The sequence below is a fragment of the Sebastes umbrosus genome, chromosome 9 (genome assembly GCF_015220745.1).
Source record: "Sebastes umbrosus isolate fSebUmb1 chromosome 9, fSebUmb1.pri, whole genome shotgun sequence".
Lineage (NCBI taxonomy): Eukaryota > Metazoa > Chordata > Actinopteri > Perciformes > Sebastidae > Sebastes > Sebastes umbrosus.
In genome coordinates, this window is record NC_051277.1 from 20,078,895 (window position 1) to 20,096,895 (window position 18,001).

At 36.5% G+C, this 18,001-nt stretch overlaps 1 long non-coding RNA gene across 1 annotated transcript; it reads left to right on the top strand.

Annotated features, from left to right (window-relative positions):
* Positions 1-8,275: 8,275 nt before the first annotated feature.
* LOC119493783 lies at positions 8,276-9,080 on the top strand. Its single transcript, XR_005208020.1, has 2 exons — positions 8,276-8,455; positions 8,639-9,080. It is a non-coding gene; the product is annotated as an uncharacterized LOC119493783 (long non-coding RNA).
* Positions 9,081-18,001: the final 8,921 nt, after the last annotated feature.

Here is an 18,001-nt window from a genome sequence, read left to right on the forward strand (position 1 = left end):
ACTTGCTTTTTTCAAGATACTATACTATGACTTTCGACATACTGTACTGACCTTTTTTTTTGACATGATATACTACTTTTTTTTCCGACATACTATACTATGATTTTTTTCAACATACTTTGCTATGACTTTTTTTGACATACAGTATTATACTATGACTTTTTATTAATTTTGGACATACTATCACTTTTTTATTTTTTCAACATACTATACTATGACTTTTTTCGTCAAATTTTTCGACATACATTGACAAACTAATTTACAGGTAGAAAAATATAAATCTCATAATTCTGTTTTGAATTCAGTCTTGCAGGTTACACATGTCCAAGATGATCGAGGTCTGCTGTGAATCTTCTCCTGGTACCCTATGACTTTTTTTTTGCCAATTTTCCAAACGCCAAACCATACTATGAATTTCTTTTTGTCAAATTTTTCGAAATACTATACTATGACTTTTTTAAATGAATTTTTTTCGACATACTATACTATGACTTTTTTTCAGTCACATTTTTCGACATACTATACTTTGACTTTTTTTTTGTCCAATTTTCCAAACGCCAAACCATACTATGAATTGTTTTCATGAAATGTTTGAACATACTATACTATTACTTTTTCATGAAATTTTTGGACAGCAATATTTTTGTAAGGGGGGCATTGAGGTGTTCTTGGGGGGCGTTTGAACTACATCAAAGATTCATGAGAAGATGAGTTGAAACTACTTGCAAAAGAATGTGGTCTGCAACATTAGAAAACCTGCCAGTTTACACCAAAACAACCAGATGAGACGGTGCATCATCTTTACTTCAGTGTTTCTGTCAGCTTTCTGTATCTGCTCCACATGCTGCCTTCACTGGATCAGGACGTCAGAGGATCATCTCTATAAACTTTCACCAACATGGCGTTTACTGTGTTAAGTCAGGAAAATGGACGCTCTCTTCTTTGGTAATACCCTTGGAATAAATAAAGAGTTTCTTCCTCTTGAAAGCATTCATTTCTCCCGAGGATACACAGTGAACGTTTCATTCTCCCTGTTTCCTCCCGGAGTCACTCTTTACCTGTCTCTGGAACTGAACAGTGTGTAAAGTCCCTACTGTTTCCACCCGTTGTGAAACACTGTAGATAAAACTGAATTTTTCTTTAGCTAGACAGCAACATTTTGATTTTAAAGACTTTAGTTTGAAAACTCAGAATGCTAAAAAAAGTTTTAAATTGAACTGTCTAACAATAAACTTTATTTTGAAAAGCCTCCATAAATACAGTATTGATTATTGATTGGGTCCGTGTCCAGCTTTCATCATGTCTGTAAAGTAAAGTTCATGTGAGCAGCAGCAGCAGCCGGCATCTACCTGGACACTGATGACATCACGTCTCTCTGCTCTCTGATTGGCTGTTCTGTGTGCAAGCGCTCAGCTGCTGCTGGCGTTTCTGTCAGTCATCCTCAGATGAGTTCAGTCTCAGACGGGTTCAGAGTCTCAGACAGATTCAGGACCACAGACTCTCAGATGGGCTTTTTTTCATGAAATATTTCGACATACTATACTTTGACTTTTTTTTTTGTCCATTTTTCCAAACGCCAAACCATACTATGAGTTGTTTTCATGAAATTTTTCGACATACTTTACTATTACTTTTTTTACGTCAGATTTTTTGACATACTATACTATGACTTTTTTTCATGACATTTTTCAACATACTATACTATGACTTTTTTTCACTCAAATTTTTCGACATACTATACTTTGACTTTTTTTTTTGTCCAATTTTCCAAACGCCAAACCATACTATGAATTTTTTTTCGTCAAATTTTTCAACATACTATACTTTGACTTTTTTTTGTCCAATTTTCCAAACGCCAAACCATACTATGAGTTGTTTCCATGAAATTTTTCGACATATACTATTACTTTTTTTACGTCAGATTTTTTGACATACTATACTATCACTTTTTTTCATGAAATTTTTCAACATACTATACTTTGACTTTTTTTTGTCCAATTTTCCAAACGCCAAACCATACTATGAGTTGTTTTCATGAAATTTTTCGACATACTATACTATTACTTTTTGTCCGTCAGATTTTTGGACATACTATACTATGACTTTTTTCCATCAAATTTTTCGACATACTAAAATATGACTTTTTTTCATGAAATTTTTCAACATACTATACTTTGACTTTTTTTTTGTCCAATTTTCCAAACGCCAAACCATACTATGAGTTGTTTCCATGAAATTTTTCGACATATTATACTATTACTTTTTTTACGTCAGATTTTTTGACATACTATACTATGACTTTTTTTCATGAAATTTTTCAACATACTATACTTTGACTTATTTTTCCAATTTTCCAAACGCCAAACCATACTATGAGTTGTTTTCATGAAATTTTTCGACATATTATACTATTACTTTTTTTACGTCAGATTTTTTGACATACTATACTATGACTTTTTTTCAGTCAAATTTTTCGACATACTATACTATGACTTTTTTTTTGTCCAATTTTCCAAACGCCAAACCATACTATGAATTTTTTTTCGTCAAATTTTTCGACATACTATACTTTGACTTTTTTTTGTCCAATTTTCCAAACGCCAAACCATACTATGAGTTGTTCCCATGAAATTTTTCGACATATTATACTATTACTTTTTTTACGTCAGATTTTTTGACATACTATACTATCACTTTTTTTCATGAAATTTTTCAACATACTATACTTTGACTTTTTTTTTGTCCAATTTTCCAAACGCCAAACCATACTATGAGTTGTTTTCATGAAATTTTTCGACATACTATACTATGACTTTTTTCCATCAATTTTTTTCGACACCAGTGTTGCCTTCACTGGATCAGGACGTCAGAGGATCATCTCTATAAACTTTCACCAACATGGCATTTACTGTGTTAAGTCAGGAAAATGGACGCTCTCTTCTTTGGTAATACCCTTGGAATAAATAAAGAGTTTCTTCCTCTTGAAAGCATTCATTTCTCCCGAGGATACACAGTGAACGTTTCATTCTCCCTGTTTCCTCCCGGAGTCACTCTTTACCTGTCTCTGGAACTGAACAGTGTGTAAAGTCCCTACTGTTTCCACCCGTTGAGAAACACTGTAGATGAAACTGAATTTTTCTTTAGCTAGACAGCAACATTTTGATTTTAAAGACTTTAGTTTGAAAACTCAGAATGCTAAAAAAAGTTTTAAATTGAACTGTCTAACAATAAACTTTATTTTGAAAAGCCTCCATAAATACAGTATTGATTATTGATTGGGTCCGTGTCCAGCTTTCATCATGTCTGTAAAGTAAAGTTCATGTGAGCAGCAGCAGCAGCCGGCATCTACCTGGACACTGATGACATCACGTCTCTCTGCTCTCTGATTGGCTGTTCTGTGTGTAAGAGCTCAGCTGCTCCTGGAGTTTCTGTCAGTCATCCTCAGATGAGTTCAGAGTCTCAGACAGATTCAGGACCACAGACTCTCAGACTGGCTTTTTTTCATGAAATTTTTCGACATACTTTACTATTACTTTTTTTACGTCAGATTTTTTGACATACTATACTATGACTTTTTTTTTGTCCAATTTTCCAAACGCCAAACCATACTATGAATTTTTTTTCGTCAAATTTTTCAACATGCTATACTTTGACTTTTTTTTTTTGTCCAATTTTCCAAACGCCAAACCATACTATGAATTTTTTTTCGTCAAATTTTTCAACATACTATACTTTGACTTTTTTTTGTCCAACTTTCCAAACGCCAAACCATACTATGAGTTGTTTCCATGAAATTTTTCGACATATTATACTATTACTTTTTTTACGTCAGATTTTTTGACATACTATACTATCACTTTTTTTCATGAAATTTTTCAACATACTATACTTTGACTTCTTTTTTGTCCAATTTTCCAAACGCCAAACCATACTATGAGTTGTTTTCATGAAATTTTTCGACATATTATACTATGACTTTTTTTCAGTCAAATTTTTCGACATACTATACTATGACTTTTTTTTTGTCCAATTTTCCAAACGCCAAACCATACTATGATTTTTTTTTTCGTCAAATTTTTCGACATTCTATACCCTGACTTTTTTTTTGTCCAATTTTCCAAACGCCAAACCATACTATGAGTTGTTTCCATGAAATTTTTCGACATATTATACTATTACTTTTTTTACGTCAGATTTTTTGACATACTATACTATGACTTTTTTTCATGAAATTTTTGGACATACTATACTATGACTTTTTTCCATCAAATTTTTCGACAAACTATACTATGAAAGAAAGTCATGTCACGGCATGTCGAAAATCGTACAAAAAAAGTAATGTCGAAAATCATAAAAAAAAAAAGTCACAAATCATGAAATATAAAGAAAGGAACAGAAGGGAGGAAATCATCATAACAAGACTCAGACTGGATCACACAGGTCTTAATAGCACTTTGGCTTTAACGGGGAAAAGGAACAGTGACAAGTGTGGGGATTGTGGTGTTAAAGAAAATGTGCAGCATCCTAATTCATTGTAAAAAGTATGAGGCTGAAAGACAAAGACTACAGGACCAAGTCAGAGAGGAGGGACGGGACTGGGATCTGATGGGGATACTGGGAACAGAGGGTGAGGGGGTTGAAGGCACCAGGAGGGCAACTATTAATGTTCTTAAGAGATACAGGATTGGTGGGTAGAATTTAAGAGTAGCAGTAATGTGTAAAATGACATGATGTTACACACTCTTGTACAGTAGGTGGCGGTCTGCAGCTTAAAGTTGGTTGCGATCCGCCAGAAAGATGGAGAAGGAATGTTCTGAGAGTTTTGTTTCCTCAGAAACAAAACTGGAAGGAAACGAGACGCACCGTGTCCTCATTGCTCCTGTTCTACTTGCTTCATACTGGTTGGTAAACTGTAAGTAAACCACTACTATCTATGTTATAAGGTCGGGATGTATTAATGAGATGGTTCGCTAAATGTTTACGGAGTTTGTAATGATTTTTATATGCATAGAAGACCAAAGAAAGCGAAGTGTTCGCGTAGTTTATTAATGTGTTTACTGATGTGTTTATTAAGTCTAATGCACTTTGTTAATGTTGACTGAAAGTTGTGAATTGAATGTAAGTGGTTAGTTACACCAGAGTATGTGTCTGTAACTAGCACAGCATTTTCTTGTTGATACATTTGTGTGGCCTGTAATTATTACAGAAGCCTAATGTCAAATGTGGCATAGCTAAAGGGGCATTGTGTACCACTTCTGAATTACACTTAATAAGAATAGTACTGTGAATACTGTGAATACAGAAGTATTTTAAGTACTAAAGATGTTTATGGAATATAAAAATGAATGAAAATGGATGTTCATCACAGAGAGAGTAACTGACTATAGTGAATGTGTGTTTTATTGAGACTGTGAAAATACTGAAGTAAGTAATGGACTGTAATGAAGAGAACTGAAATGCAGATAACATGTACTGACATTAGGGATGAGTTATGATTTTCGATTTTTCGAATAGTCGTTATTTATAAAAAAAAATTAATAATTAATGCAACTATTCGTCCCATCTTAAAAAATATAAACTGATGAAAAAAAGTTTGGACACTTGTGTTTGGTGGATTATTTCTCTGTTGTTACAATGCTAATTAGGGCCCGAGCACCGACAACGTCGGGTCCGAGGACCTATTGTTCTTCAAATGATTATTAGGGCCCGAGCACCGACAACGTCGGGTCCGAGGACCTATTGTTCTTCAAATGATTATTATTATTATTATTATTATTATTATTATTATTATTATTATTCTATTATGTCTTTGAGGGTAAAAATGAGGTGCTTGGGATACTACACGCTTTTTGAAATTTTGCACACGTGTCAGACGTGCGTGAAATAAATATCTGATATGGGTTTTGTGCTCGGGTGTGGCAAATTGGCTCGCTAGCGCCCCCTATTGAGTAGCCCCGACGACATGTTTCACCTAAATTTATGAAATTTGGTAGGTATATGTACCATGATGAGACGTAAATAAAACCCTCTTGGAGGTATACCGTAAACCCAACCGGAAGTCGGCCATATTGGATTTTATGGCGTTTTTTTACCATTTCCAGGCGCTGTACTTTAACGAACTCCTCCTAGAGATTTAACCCGATCAACTTCAAATTTGGTCAGTAGTATCTTAAGACCTTTGGGATGAAAAGTTACTCAAAGATCAAAAAGTTATCGAAATGTTGCTGTGGCGTGGCGGCGAAAAAGCGCCTTTCGCCAAGAAACAGGAAGTTGTTGTAACTTTGTCGTACATTAACCTATATGCTCCAAATTTCTCATGCCTGATAAAGGTCCCTGTCTGACACCATCCATATGTACCTAGTGGTAACAGGAAATATCATGTTTTACACATTGATGTACTCTGCCTCAGAAATTAATCACATCTACCTGAAACTTGGTCAGTAGTATCTTAAGACCTTTGGGATGAAAACTTATCAAAAGATCAAAAAGTTATCGAACCATGTTGCCGTGGCGTGGCGGCGAAAAAGCTTCTTCGCCAAGAAACAGGAGGCTGTTGTTACTTGACTTTACATAGTCCAATCTGCTCCAAACTTCACAAGCTGGATAATGGACCAGGCCTGAAGACATATATGTGGTATTATGCGTGATAGTCATAGCGCCCCCTACAGGAAACAGGAAGTTGTTGTAAATTGGCTGTACATTGTCCAATCTTCCCCAAATTTGACATGTTTTATAAGAGTCTTGCCCTGAAGACATGTACGTGCCCCGACGTGCGCGTTCCCCCGACGTGCGCGCGTGGGCGAGGGCCCGATCATCGCTGCTTGCAGCTTTAATTGGCATTGTATTTTATATCGTTGGAAAGCCTGTTTATTTACCTTCACAATGATGTTCAACTTGTAAGGATCATGCATTTGTGGGTTGAGCAGCACAGCTGATTATGTGGGTAGCGCCCAAGAAAAATGTGCCAAAATGCTCTGCCAATGGTAAACAGTGTATTTTCCTGTTGGTGTTGACTCTTGTTTTGAGTTGTTTGGTGGATTGGATGATTGAACTCTCTATCAGTAAAAAGGAACAAACAAGACATATTGGCTATTTTACACTTTATTAATTTAAAACAACGTCAGGAGCCTCAGTAGAGGTGGAAGATCCATACACAGCCACAACAGCCTGGCACTTCCTCCTCATGCTTGTCACCAACCTGGTCACACATTGCTTTGGGATGGCGTTCCATTCCTCAACCAGGATTTGTTGCAGGTCAGCCAGCGTGGTTGTCATCTTGGAGGATGAAGTTAGGTCCCAGATTGTGGAGGTATGGGATCGCCACTGGCTGCAAAATCTCATCCCGATATCTCACTGCATTGAGATGGCCTTCAATGATGACAAACCTTGTTTTGCCAGTGAAGGAGATGCCCCCACCAAAAGCTGTTACTCCATCGGTGCAACAATCAGCATAGCGTTCTCCGCGTCGTCTCCATACTTTGACCCTGCCATCCAACTTTGGCAGACAGAACCAGGACTCATCACTGAACATGACATTCCCCCACATGTTCAGGTTCCATTGTCTGTGTTGTCGACATCAGCGCACACGGGCCTGACGATGAAGGGCAGTCATTGCAGGCTTCCTGGTAGCCTTATGAGAATACACTGTTTACCATTGGCAGAGCATTTTGGCAAATTTTTCTTCGGCGCTACCCACATAATCAGCTGTGCTGCTCATCCCACAAATGCATGATCCTTACAAGTTGGACATCATTGTGAAGGTAAATAAACAGGCCTTCCAACGATGTAAAATACAATGCCAATTAGCATTGTAACAACAGAGTAATAATCCACCAAACACAAGTTTCCGAACTTTTTTTCCCCAGTTTACATTTCCCTTGTATTATGAGGAGCACCTTCAGCCACAGACTCATCCCCCCTCGGCACAACACAAAGCGCCTGGGTCAGTCCTTCATGCTGGTAGCCATCAGACTCCACAACCAAGACTGACCCCCATATGAGAACTATTAGGACTTTAAGAAGTTTAAACATGCACTATCTGCAACCATCTTGGACACTAACCACTGGCGCACTTTACACTCACTTTACACTATACATCCTGTTTACCACTTTATTGCTGACAGCACATATGTACATATTACATTTATTTATTTATTGCACATTCTACATTTATTTATTGACGGACTGTACACACTATGTTCACCCATTCACTCTTTATGTTTTATACCTCTATTATTGTTTTTATAATTTTTGTATACCTGTACCTCTCCTGTGATTCACTCTGTTTGCTGATGTTGCTGCTTTGACACCTGAATTTCCCTCCGGGGATTAATAAAGGTTCATCTTATCTTATCAACCGTTTGACCAACAGGTGGTTTCGTGTACATATGAAGCCTCGTGGGTTGATCCTTTTTTGCGGAAAAACTACGTACTGATCCATGTTCATCACCTTCAGGTACACAGCAGCACCATACTTATTTTCTCTCATACACAGCACCGTCCTCATAACATGGATGTATGACTCATACCCGCTCTTACGCAACTTCCTGTTGCAGGACGTGTATTTCAATTTTAGTATTTTAAAATGAAAATCAAATAACCACTAATTTTTTTGTATTTTAATATCCTTTTGTTACAGGAAAATCGAATGACCAAAAGATACACTGACCGGGCTGGCTTGGACTTCGAGGTGCTACTGTACTATTAATAGAATATATATGAATACACAAATACAAATGAATACAAATCTGACTTTAGAGACCGCAAATCAAGTACACAACAGAAGTGTACAAGAAATTGATATTTGTACAGATGTGATGAGTATTCAGCTGTTAAAAGACAGATGGAAACAAAACACAAACTGTCGTGACAAAACAGAAATGTATCGTCGCATAATGGGACTGTTTACATCTAACGGAGAGGAAGATGGTGATGCTGCTGTGTACTTTGGGACAGTATGGCAATCATGTAAAGAAGATCTAAATACAAAAGTACATGAAGGAGACAAACAATATGCCACTGCCATCGTCCTCATGAAAGACAACGAGAAAGAGGTTTTTCAAGCAGTTCTTCCAGATTTTCCAGACAAGAAGAAAGAGTCTGGATCGACTACTAAAAAAGTAACACACAGTGAAGAAATTTTAATCAAAAAACTGGATGACTTTCTACGCCGTAATGGAACAATGGCGGAACACATTTTAATATATACACATAACAGCCCCTGTTTGAAACAATGTATGTTTCAGCTTTTAGACAAAGCCTATGAATGGCGTGAACATTATGAAGTGTCTACAGATGTGGCATTCACAAAGTTTTGGGGACTAAGTGGTCCAAATTATTTTAGAAATCTCAAATATTCCATCATCTCATGTCCCACTAATGATTTTCATTCATATATTGAAAAATGCAAGGACATCGATTTCAAATTGGATCATAAGAGCTTGTGGGGCATTTTTAATAAAAGGGATATCTACAACACTCTGTCACACGTCAAAGACAAGGATAAAAACACACTCCTCGAGGATATTAAATCTGCTCGAAAGAGTCTCGTGAGCCTGGCAGAAAGTTCATTTGGCCTGCGTGACGATCACTTGAACCGTGGAAAGCAGAAGATTGATTCTTTTATATTTCTGCCAGCAGTACACGATAACGTTTGTGAAATATTACAGACAAAGTGGAAAGAAATGGTCAACAACAGTTCCATGACACCCATCAGAGAACACATCACTGAAGAATTCAACAGTGCTGTAGTTCATCTTTTTAGAGAAGAGTTAAAATCATTTCTGGGGAACAGCAGCCCCCTGCAGCTTCACCGTGTTCCTCTCATGTGATTATGTGAGAGTTTGATGAATTTATAAATGTGAAAAAGATCTTATTCAAATGAATTAGTAGAAGAATTGTATCAACTGTTTAAGCCAATTAAAGATACATTAGCACTTGACAACCACATAAAAAGCTTGTATCCTTAAACCACATTGTACATTAAAGTTCCAAGTGTAAAGGAAATGTGTCTGTTTCATTATTTCAAAAACACTTGCACATATGCTCATTATGAATTTAAATGGTCATATCACATTTTTGAATTGATAATAAATAATAACTTTGATTTGAATAAAAACAACTTTAAAAAAACTCATTTCAATGTGCCAAAGGTTTATGTTAATGTCCTAGAAGAGTCATTGTTTCCTTCGCGTTGGCTTGGACTTTGAGGTGCTACTATTAAGCTAAAAAATACTAAATGGGTGCAAACTTCTGACTGCATGAAGAGTCATGTTGACAGCTTCTTTTCGTCTGTTACAGAGAAGCACTGTGCTAATTTTCTCTCATACACAGCACCGTCCTCATACCATGGATGTATGCCTCATACGCGCTCTTACGCAACTTCCTGTCGCAGGAAGCGACTTGTATTTCAATTTCAATTTTGGTATTTTAAAATGAAAATAAAATATCCACTAACTTTTTTGTATTTTAATATCCTTTTCTTAAAGGAAAATCAAATGACCAAAAGATACACTGACTGGGCTGGCTTGGACTTTGAGGTGCTACTGCACTATGAAACTATAAAATACTAAATGTGTGCAAACTTCTGACCGCATAAAGAGTCATGTTGACAGCTTTTTTTTCTCTGTTAGTTAAAAAGAAGAGCAACGTCTTCACCAGTTTCAATGAACTACTGACCAACAATGTAGATGTAAAGATTGATTGACATTCTGAGAAGCAACTGGATCACTAAAGTCCTCTACTGTAGTCTGATATTACAACACGAAGACATTTAACTTGAATAACCAGGTCATTTTACACACCGTAGCAGAACAACAGTGGAAGGTTTTTCATTACTAAAAATGTTACAACACTCGGCGCTATGCCTCGTAGTACAGCGGTTAGCTGCCGCTCTACAATGAGGAAATCGAGAGTTCGAGCCTGCCTGCAGTCTACAGAGATCTCTGTTCATCCTGAAATGCTTTTCACTCATACATTGAAAATGCACAATCTGGAGTATTTAACTGTTTCTCTCCACTAAGTGATGATAGTCTGTATTGAAAAGATAGAAAACTTACATATATCTGAATGAAAACATAGAAAACTTATATATATCAGACCTCTCTACGGCCACATACAGTTGATCGGTGGACTAGCACAATGCAATTAGCAGAACCTCCAGTAAAATCAACTGTCTGGTCTCACAAATAGACTGAGCTGCTAGAGCATAAACAATTTATCCCTGAAATATAAGTCAATATTCACAATATTAATATAACAATACAAAAATATATACAAATACAAATGAATACAAGTCTGACTGTACAGACCGCAAATCAAATACACAACAGAAGTGAACAAGAAATAGACATTTGTATAGATGTGATGAAGAGTATTCAGCTGTTAAAAGACAGTTGGAAACAAAAACAAACTGTCGTGACAAAACAGAAATGTATCATCGCATAATGGGACTGTTTCCATCTAAAGGAGAGGAAGATGGTGATGATGCTGTGTACTTTGGGACAGTATGGCAATCATGTAAAGAAGATCTAAATACAAAAGTACTTGAAGGAGACAAACAATATGCCATTGCCATCGTCCTCATGAAAGACAACGAGAAAAAGGTTTTTCAAGCAGTTCATCCAGATTTTCAAAACAAGAAGAAAGAGTCTGGCGCTCCGTACACCAAAGCGGACCAAAGCGGACCGACTATTAAAAAAGTCACACACAGTGAAGAAATTTTAATCAAACAACTGGATGACTTTCTACGCCGTAATGGAACAATGGCGGAACACATTTTAATTTATACACATAACAGCCCCTGTTTGAAAAGGGAGAACCAAAGTGTGCCTTGTATGTTTCAGCTTTTACACAAAGCCTATGAATGGCGTAAACTTTATGAAGTGTCTACAGATGTGGCATTCACAAAGCTGTGGGGACTAAGTGGTCCAAATTATTTTAAAAATCTCAACTATTCCATCATCTCATGTCCCAGCAGTGATTTTCATTCACATATTGAGAAATGCAAAGACATCGATTTCAAATTGGATCATAAGAACTTGTGGGTCATTTATAAGAAAAGTGACATCTACAACACTCTGTCACACGTCAAAGACAAGGATAAAAACACACTCCTCGAGGATATTAAATCTGCCCGAAAAACTCTCGTGAGCCTGGCAGAAAGTTCATTTGGCCTGCGTGACGATCACTTGGACCGTGGAAAGCAGACGATTGATTCTTTCAACTTTCTGCCAGCAGTACACGATAACGTTTGTGAAATATTACAGAAGGAGTGGAAAGAAATGGTCAACAACAGTTCCATGACACCCATCAGAGAACACATCACTGAAGGATTCAACAGTGCTGTAGTTCATCTTTTTAGAGAAGAGTTAAAATCATTTCTGGGGAACAGCAGCCCCCTGCAGCTTCACCGTGTTCCTCTCATGTGATTATGTGAGAGTTTGATGAATTTATAAATGTGAAAAAGATCTTATTCAAATGAATTAGTAGAAGAATTGTATCAACTGTTTAAGCCAATTAAAGATACATTAGCACTTGACAACCACATAAAAAGCTTGTATCCTTAAACCACATTGTACATTAAAGTTCCAAGTGTAAAGGAAATGTGTCTGTTTCATTATTTCAAAAACACTTGCACATATGCTCATTATGAATTTAAATGGTCATATCACATTTTTGAATTGATAATAAATAATAACTTTGATTTGAATAAAAACAACTTTAAAAAAACTCATTTCAATGTGCCAAAGGTTTATGTTAATGTCCTAGAAGAGTCATTGTTTCCTTCGCGTTGGCTTGGACTTTGAGGTGCTACTATTAAGCTAAAAAATACTAAATGGGTGCAAACTTCTGACTGCATGAAGAGTCATGTTGACAGCTTCTTTTCGTCTGTTACAGAGAAGCACTGTGCTAATTTTCTCTCATACACAGCACCGTCCTCATACCATGGATGTATGCCTCATACGCGCTCTTACGCAACTTCCTGTCGCAGGAAGCGACTTGTATTTCAATTTCAATTTTGGTATTTTAAAATGAAAATAAAATATCCACTAATTTTTTTGTATTTTAATATCCTTTTGTTAAAGGAAAATCAAATGACCAAAAGATACACTGACTGGGCTGGCTTGGACTTTGAGGTGCTACTGCACTATGAAACTATAAAATACTAAATGGGTGCAAACTTCTGACTGCATAAAGAGTCATGTTGACAGCTTTTTTTCTCTGTTAGTTAAAAAGAAGAGCAACGTCTTCACCAGTTTCAATGAACTACTGACCAACAATGTAGATGTAAAGATTGATTGACATTCTGAGAAGCAACTGGATCACTAAAGTCCTCTACTGTAGTCTGATATTACAACACGAAGACATTTAACTTGAATAACCAGGTCATTTTACACACCGTAGCAGAACAACAGTGGAAGGTTTTTCATTACTAAAAATGTTACAACACTCGGCGCTATGCCTCGTAGTACAGCGGTTAGCTGCCGCTCTACAATGAGGAAATCGAGAGTTCGAGCCTGCCTGCAGTCTACAGAGATCTCTGTTCATCCTGAAATGCTTTTCACTCATACATTGAAAATGCACAATCTGGAGTATTTAACTGTTTCTCTCCACTAAGTGATGATAGTCTGTATTGAAAAGATAGAAAACTTACATATATCTGAATGAAAACATAGAAAACTTATATATATCAGACCTCTCTACGGCCACATACAGTTGATCGGTGGACTAGCACAATGCAATTAGCAGAACCTCCAGTAAAATCAACTGTCTGGTCTCACAAATAGACTGAGCTGCTAGAGCATAACAATTTATCCCTGAAATATAAGTCAATATTCACAATATTAATATAACAATACAAAAATATATACAAATACAAATGAATACAAGTCTGACTGTACAGACCGCAAATCAAATACACAACAGAAGTGAACAAGAAATAGACATTTGTATAGATGTGATGAAGAGTATTCAGCTGTTAAAAGACAGTTGGAAACAAAAAACAAACTGTCGTGACAAAACAGAAATGTATCATTGCATAATGGGACTGTTTCCATCTAAAGGAGAGGAAGATGGTGATGATGCTGTGTACTTTGAGACAGTATGGCAATCATGTAAAGAAGATCTAAATACAAAAGTACTTGAAGGAGACAAACAATATGCCACTGCCATCGTCCTCATGAAAGACAACGAGAAAAAGGTTTTTCAAGCAGTTCATCCAGATTTTCAAAACAAGAAGAAAGAGTCTGGCGCTCCGTACACCAAAGCGGACCAAAGCGGACCGACTATTAAAAAAGTCACACACAGTGAAGAAATTTTAATCAAACAACTGGATGACTTTCTACGCCGTAATGGAACAATGGCGGAACACATTTTAATTTATACACATAACAGCCCCTGTTTGAAAAGGGAGAACCAAAGTGTGCCTTGTATGTTTCAGCTTTTACACAAAGCCTATGAATGGCGTAAACTTTATGAAGTGTCTACAGATGTGGCATTCACAAAGCTGTGGGGACTAAGTGGTCCAAATTATTTTAAAAATCTCAACTATTCCATCATCTCATGTCCCAGCAGTGATTTTCATTCACATAGTTGAGAAATGCAAAGACATCGATTTCAAATTGGATCATAAGAACTTGTGGGTCATTTATAAGAAAAGTGACATCTACAACACTCTGTCACACGTCAAAGACAAGGATAAAAACACACTCCTCGAGGATATTAAATCTGCCCGAAAAACTCTCGTGAGCCTGGCAGAAAGTTCATTTGGCCTGCGTGACGATCACTTGGACCGTGGAAAGCAGACGATTGATTCTTTCAACTTTCTGCCAGCAGTACACGATAACGTTTGTGAAATATTACAGAAGGAGTGGAAAGAAATGGTCAACAACAGTTCCATGACACCCATCAGAGAACACATCACTGAAGGATTCAACAGTGCTGTAGTTCATCTTTTTAGAGAAGAGTTAAAATCATTTCTGGGGAACAGCAGCCCCCTGCAGCTTCACCGTGTTCCTCTCATGTGATTATGTGAGAGTTTGATGAATTTATAAATGTGAAAAAGATCTTATTCAAATGAATTAGTAGAAGAATTGTATCAACTGTTTAAGCCAATTAAAGATACATTAGCACTTGACAACCACATAAAAAGCTTGTATCCTTAAACCACATTGTACATTAAAGTTCCAAGTGTAAAGGAAATGTGTCTGTTTCATTATTTCAAAAACACTTGCACATATGCTCATTATGAATTTAAATGGTCATATCACATTTTTGAATTGATAATAAATAATAACTTTGATTTGAATAAAAACAACTTTAAAAAAACTCATTTCAATGTGCCAAAGGTTTATGTTAATGTCCTAGAAGAGTCATTGTTTCCTTCGCGTTGGCTTGGACTTTGAGGTGCTACTATTAAGCTAAAAAATACTAAATGGGTGCAAACTTCTGACTGCATGAAGAGTCATGTTGACAGCTTCTTTTCGTCTGTTACAGAGAAGCACTGTGCTAATTTTCTCTCATACACAGCACCGTCCTCATACCATGGATGTATGCCTCATACGCGCTCTTACGCAACTTCCTGTCGCAGGAAGCGACTTGTATTTCAATTTCAATTTTGGTATTTTAAAATGAAAATAAAATATCCACTAATTTTTTTGTATTTTAATATCCTTTTGTTAAAGGAAAATCAAATGACCAAAAGATACACTGACTGGGCTGGCTTGGACTTTGAGGTGCTACTGCACTATGAAACTATAAAATACTAAATGGGTGCAAACTTCTGACCGCATAAAGAGTCATGTTGACAGCTTTTTTTTCTCTGTTAGTTAAAAAGAAGAGCAACGTCTTCACCAGTTTCAATGAACTACTGACCAACAATGTAGATGTAAAGATTGATTGACATTCTGAGAAGCAACTGGATCACTAAAGTCCTCTACTGTAGTCTGATATTACAACACGAAGACATTTAACTTGAATAACCAGGTCATTTTACACACCGTAGCAGAACAACAGTGGAAGGTTTTTCATTACTAAAAATGTTACAACACTCGGCGCTATGCCTCGTAGTACAGCGGTTAGCTGCTGCTCTACAATGAGGAAATCGAGAGTTCGAGCCTGCCTGCAGTCTACAGAGATCTCTGTTCATCCTGAAATGCTTTTCACTCATACATTGAAAATGCACAATCTGGAGTATTTAACTGTTTCTCTCCACTAAGTGATGATAGTCTGTATTGAAAAGATAGAAAACTTACTATATATCTGAATGAAAACATAGAAAACTTATATATATCAGACCTCTCTACGGCCACATACAGTTGATCGGTGGACTAGCACAATGCAATTAGCAGAACCTCCAGTAAAATCAACTGTCTGGTCTCACAAATAGACTGAGCTGCTAGAGCATAAACAATTTATCCCTGAAATATAAGTCAATATTCACAATATTAATATAACAATACAAAAATATATACAAATACAAATGAATACAAGTCTGACTGTACAGACCGCAAATCAAATACACAACAGAAGTGAACAAGAAATAGACATTTGTATAGATGTGATGAAGAGTATTCAGCTGTTAAAAGACAGTTGGAAACAAAAAACAAACTGTCGGGACAAAACAGAAATGTATCATCGCATAATGGGACTGTTTCCATCTGAAGGAGAGGAAGATGGTGATGATGCTGTGTACTTTGGGACAGTATGGCAATCATGTAAAGAAGATCTAAATACAAAAGTACTTGAAGGAGACAAACAATATGCCATTGCCATCGTCCTCATGAAAGACAACGAGAAAAAGGTTTTTCAAGCAGTTCATCCAGATTTTCAAAACAAGAAGAAAGAGTCTGGCGCTCCGTACACCAAAGCGGACCAAAGCGGACCGACTATTAAAAAAGTCACACACAGTGAAGAAATTTTAATCAAACAACTGGATGACTTTCTACGCCGTAATGGAACAATGGCGGAACACATTTTAATTTATACACATAACAGCCCCTGTTTGAAAAGGGAGAACCAAAGTGTGCCTTGTATGTTTCAGCTTTTACACAAAGCCTATGAATGGCGTAAACTTTATGAAGTGTCTACAGATGTGGCATTCACAAAGCTGTGGGGACTAAGTGGTCCAAATTATTTTAAAAATCTCAACTATTCCATCATCTCATGTCCCAGCAGTGATTTTCATTCACATATTGAGAAATGCAAGGACATCGATTTCAAATTGGATCATAAGAACTTGTGGGTCATTTATAAGAAAAGTGACATCTACAACACTCTGTCACACGTCAAAGACAAGGATAAAAACACACTCCTCGAGGATATTAAATCTGCCCGAAAAACTCTCGTGAGCCTGGCAGAAAGTTCATTTGGCCTGCGTGACGATCACTTGGACCGTGGAAAGCAGACGATTGATTCTTTCAACTTTCTGCCAGCAGTACACGATAACGTTTGTGAAATATTACAGAAGGAGTGGAAAGAAATGGTCAACAACAGTTCCATGACACCCATCAGAGAACACATCACTGAAGGATTCAACAGTGCTGTAGTTCATCTTTTTAGAGAAGAGTTAAAATCATTTCTGGGGAACAGCAGCCCCCTGCAGCTTCACCGTGTTCCTCTCATGTGATTATGTGAGAGTTTGATGAATTTATAAATGTGAAAAAGATCTTATTCAAATGAATTAGTAGAAGAATTGTATCAACTGTTTAAGCCAATTAAAGATACATTAGCACTTGACAACCACATAAAAAGCTTGTATCCTTAAACCACATTGTACATTAAAGTTCCAAGTGTAAAGGAAATGTGTCTGTTTCATTATTTCAAAAACACTTGCACATATGCTCATTATGAATTTAAATGGTCATATCACATTTTTGAATTGATAATAAATAATAACTTTGATTTGAATAAAAACAACTTTAAAAAAACTCATTTCAATGTGCCAAAGGTTTATGTTAATGTCCTAGAAGAGTCATTGTTTCCTTCGCGTTGGCTTGGACTT